Below are 4760 nucleotides of genomic sequence, written 5' to 3'. Positions count from 1 at the left end.
AAACCTCGCCCCGGCAGACGCGCTTTGCCGTACTCGTGCGACGGTCGCCGGCGAGCACGTCGAAATACGCCGATATCGTGCCCGAATCGGCCCCGTTTCGCTTCGCCGGAGTGCCAGCACTCGCTCGGCCAAAGACGACGAACATCCGAGCGACGGTTCCCACTATTGCGTACGCGTCGCGAACCCCGCCCCGGCAGACGCGGTTTGCCGTACTCGTGCGGCGGTGGCCGGCGGGCACGTCGAAAGACGCCGATATCGTGCACGAATTGGCGCTCCTTGGCTTCACCGGAGTGCCAGCACTCACTCGGCCAAAAACGGCGAACATCCGAGCAGCGGTACCCACTTAGCCGTCGGCATCCCGAACTCCGCGCCGGCTGACGCGGTTGCCGAGCTCGTGCGACTAGCGACCGCGAACGCGTCTCGCGACGCCGCTTTCGTGCGCGGCTCCCATTGCGACCTGGGTTACCCGAGCTCGACCAGCAAAAAAGAAGGTCGAAAATTTTTTTTTTTTTTCTGCGTCTGCCGGGGTGCCCCTATAATAGCAGCGATAAGCACCCAGACCGCCGTGTGTCGCTCGCCCCGGCTGACGTGGTTTTTCGTACTCCTGCAGCGGTCGCCGTCACGCACGTCCAAATACGCCACTTTCGTGGGCGCATTCGCGCTCTTTCGCGTCGCCGGAGTGCCAGCACTCACTCTGCCAAAAACGGCCAACATCCGAGCGGCGGTTCCCACTTTTGCGTCGGCGTCGTAAACCCCGCCCCGGCAGACGCGGTTTGCCCTACTCGTGCGACGGTCGCCGGCGAGCGCGTCGAAAGACGCCGATATCGTGCGCTAATTGGCGCTCCTTGGCTTCTCCGGAGTGCCGCCACTCACTCCTCCAAAAACGGCGAAGATCCGAGCGGCGTTCTCCACTTTCGCATCGGCGTCCCGAACTCCGCCCGGGCTGACGCGGTTTACCGTACTCGTGCGACGGTCGCCGGCGGGCACGTCGAAAGACGCCGATATCGTGCCGTAATCGGCCCCGTTTGGCTTCGCCCGAGTGCCAGCACTCACTCGGCCAAAAACGGCGAACATCCGAGCAGCGTTTCCCACTTTCGCATCGGCGTCCCGAAGCCCGCCCCGGCAGACGCGGTTTGCCCTACTCGAGCGACGGTCGCCGGCGATCACGTCGAAAGGCGCCGAATTCGTGCACGAATCGATGCTTCTTGGTCTCGCAGGAGGGCCGCCACTCACTCCTGCAAAAACGGCGAAGATCCGAGTTGCGCTTCCCACTTTTTCGTCGGCGTCCCGAACTACGCCCCGGCTGACGCGGTTTACCGTACTCGTGCGACGGTCGCCGGCGGGCACTTCAAAATACGCCGATTTCGTGGGCGCATTCACGCTGTTTCGCTTCCCCGGAGTGCCAACACTCACTCTGCCGAAAGCGGCGATCATCCGAGCGGCGGTTCCCACTTTTGCGTCGGCTTCGCAAACGGCGCCCCGGCAGACGCGCTCGTGCGACGTACTCGTGCGACGGTCGCCGGCGAGCACGTCGAAAGACGCCGATATCGTGCTCGAATCGACCCCGTTTCGCTTCGCCGGAGTGCTGCCAGTCACGGCGCAGAAAACGGCGAACAAGTGTTTTTTTTTTTTTTTTTCCTAGAATTTGTGTTATAGAAGGCACATTTGATATCGGACGATAATTTTCAACTTTATCACGCGCACCGATTTTCGTGTAGAGGTTTGCAAGTTTATGGGAATTTCTCCACTTGGAATAATGCGATTTAGTAGTACTACGAGAACTTCATGGATGTACTCAAGGGTACGGGGCAAGTCAGTTACGTCAACACCTGCAGATTTTTTACACTTCAAACTGAAAATTGTTGGTTGTGAGTCCTCGTGTGATATTAAAGGCCGATTCGCTAACACATAGAACAAAGAAAGAAAGGAAGAAAAAACGCCCGCGCTCGCTCAAGAAACCTGGGTTCGCAACAAGTGGCAACAACAAGCAACCGAGCGAGTGCGCCAAAACCCGTGGCGGCCGAACAAACGCGAAGTCCCAACCGCGTCAGCCGGGGCGGCACGGGACAGGAAAAATCACTTCAGCCGGGGCGGCGGGGCACCGAATAAACCTCGTCACCTCGTCGCAGGATAAAAGAGGAAACAAAAAGTCTAAACAGCGTCTGCTGGAGCGAATGCGTAATAAAACAACAACAACAACAAAAAAAAAAACACCCGCGCTCAAGAAGTCTGCAATCACCACAAAAGGCGACTGTGACCGAGCAGCGTCAGCCGGGGCCGTGCGGAAACGGAAAAACCGCGACTACCGGGGCGTCGAGGCACCGAAAAATCCACTTCAGCCGCGGCGAAAAAAAAAACAAAAAGAAAGACGGAGGGGGGGGGGGGGGGGAACCACGTCTGCCGGGGCGAAGGAAAAAAAAAAAACGCGTCTGCCGGGGCGAGCCCGGGTGCGGCACCACCGGGAAAACTGTGGCAAACAGACATGGCGATCGAGTGAGTGGGCCGCCAGCCAGGCTTAGCCAAAAAGTGCAAAGTCCGAACTGCGTCAGCCGGGGCGGCAAAAACCACGTCAGCCGGGGCGGCGCAAAAAACCGCGTTTGCCGGGGCGGCACGAAACCGCGTCAGCCGGGGCGGCGCGAAAACTGCGTCAGCCGGGGCGAAAGAAAAAAAAAAAAAACGCGTCTGCCGGGGCGAGCCCGGGTGCGGCACCACCGGGAAAACTGTGGCAAACAGACATGGCGATCGAGTGAGTGGGCCGCCAGCCAGGCACAGCCGAAAAGTGCAAAGTCCGAACCGTGTCAGCCGGGGCGGCAAAAAACCGCGTCAGCCGGGGCGGCGCAAAAAACCGCGTCTGCCGGGGCGGCACGAAACCGCGTCAGCCGGGGCGGCGCGAAAACTGCGTCAGCCGGGGCGAGCCCGGGTGCGGCACCACCGGGAAAACTGTGGCAAACAGACATGGCGATCGAGTGAGTGGGCCGCCAGCCAGGCTCAGCCAAAAAGTGCCAAGTCCGAACTGCGTCAGCCGGGGCGGCAAAAAACCGCGTCAGCCGGGGCGGCGCAAAAAACCGCGTCTGCCGGGGCGGCGCGAAAACCGCGTCTGCCGGGGCGGCGCGAAAACTGCGTCAGCCGGGGCGAAAGAAAAAAAAAACGCGTCTGCCGGGGCGAGCCCGGGTGCGGCACCACCGGGAAAACTGTGGCAAACAGACATGGCGATCGAGTGAGTGGGCCGCCAGCAAGGCTCAGCCAAAAAGTGCTAAGTCCGAACTGCGTCAGCTGGGGCGGCAAAAAACCGCGTCTGCCGGGGCGGCACGAAACCGCGTCAGCCGGGGCGGCGCGAAAACCGCGTCTGCCGGGGCGGCACGAAACCGCGTCAGCCGGGGCGGCGCGAAAACTGCGTCAGCCGGGGCGAGCCCGGGTGCGGCACCACCGGGAAAACTGTGGCAAACAGACATGGCGATCGAGTGAGTGGGCCGCCAGCCAGGCACAGCCGAAAAGTGCTAAGTCCGAACTGCGTCAGCCGGGGCGGCAAAAACCGCGTCAGCCGGGGCGGCGCGAAAACCGCGTCTGCCGGGGCGGCACGAAACCGCGTCAGCCGGGGCGGCGCGAAAACTGCGTCAGCCGGGGCGAGCCCGGGTGCGGCACCACCGGGAAAACTGTGGCTAACAGACATGGCGATCGAGTGAGTGGGCCACCAGCCAGGCTCAGCCAAAAAGTGCTAAGTCCGAACTGCGTCAGCCGGGGCGGCAAAAACCGCGTCAGCCGGGGCGGCGCAAAAAACCGCGTCTGCCGGGGCGGCACGAAACCGCGTCAGCCGGGGCGGCGCGAAAACTGCGTCAGCCGGGGCGAAAGAAAAAAAAAAAACGCGTCTGCCGGGGCGAGCCCGGGTGCGGCACCACCGGGAAAACTGTGGCAAACAGACATGGCGATCGAGTGAGTGGGCCGCCAGCCAGGCACAGCCGAAAAGTGCCAAGTCCGAACTGCGTCAGCCGGGGCGGCAAAAAACCGCGTCAGCCGGGGCGGCGCAAAAAACCGCGTCTGCCGGGGCGGCACGAAACCGCGTCAGCCGGGGCGGCGCGAAAACTGCGTCAGCCGGGGCGAGCCCGGGTGCGGCACCACCGGGAAAACTGTGGCAAACAGACATGGCGATCGAGTGAGTGGGCCGCCAGCCAGGCTCAGCCAAAAAGTGCCAAGTCCGAACTGCGTCAGCCGGGGCGGCGCAAAAAACCGCGTCTGCCGGGGCGGCGCGAAAACCGCGTCTGCCGGGGCGGCGCGAAAACTGCGTCAGCCGGGGCGAAAGAAAAAAAAAACGCGTCTGCCGGGGCGAGCCCGGGTGCGGCACCACCGGGAAAACTGTGGCAAACAGACATGGCGATCGAGTGAGTGGGCCGCCAGCAAGGCTCAGCCAAAAAGTGCCAAGTCCGAACTGCGTCAGCCGGGGCGGCAAAAAACCGCGTCTGCCGGGGCGGCACGAAACCGCGTCAGCCGGGGCGGCGCGAAAACCGCGTCTGCCGGGGCGGCACGAAACCGCGTCAGCCGGGGCGGCGCGAAAACTGCGTCAGCCGGGGCGAGCCCGGGTGCGGCACCACCGGGAAAACTGTGGCAAACAGACATGGCGATCGAGTGAGTGGGCCGCCAGCCAGGCACAGCCGAAAAGTGCTAAGTCCGAACTGCGTCAGCCGGGGCGGCAAAAACCGCGTCAGCCGGGGCGGCGCAAAAACCGCGTCTGCCGGGGCGAATGCAAAAAAAACAAAGAAAAAAGC

Source organism: Rhipicephalus microplus, unplaced genomic scaffold, assembly GCF_043290135.1.
Source record: "Rhipicephalus microplus isolate Deutch F79 unplaced genomic scaffold, USDA_Rmic scaffold_134, whole genome shotgun sequence".
Taxonomy (NCBI): domain Eukaryota; kingdom Metazoa; phylum Arthropoda; class Arachnida; order Ixodida; family Ixodidae; genus Rhipicephalus; species Rhipicephalus microplus.
This window is presented reverse-complemented; position numbering follows the sequence as displayed.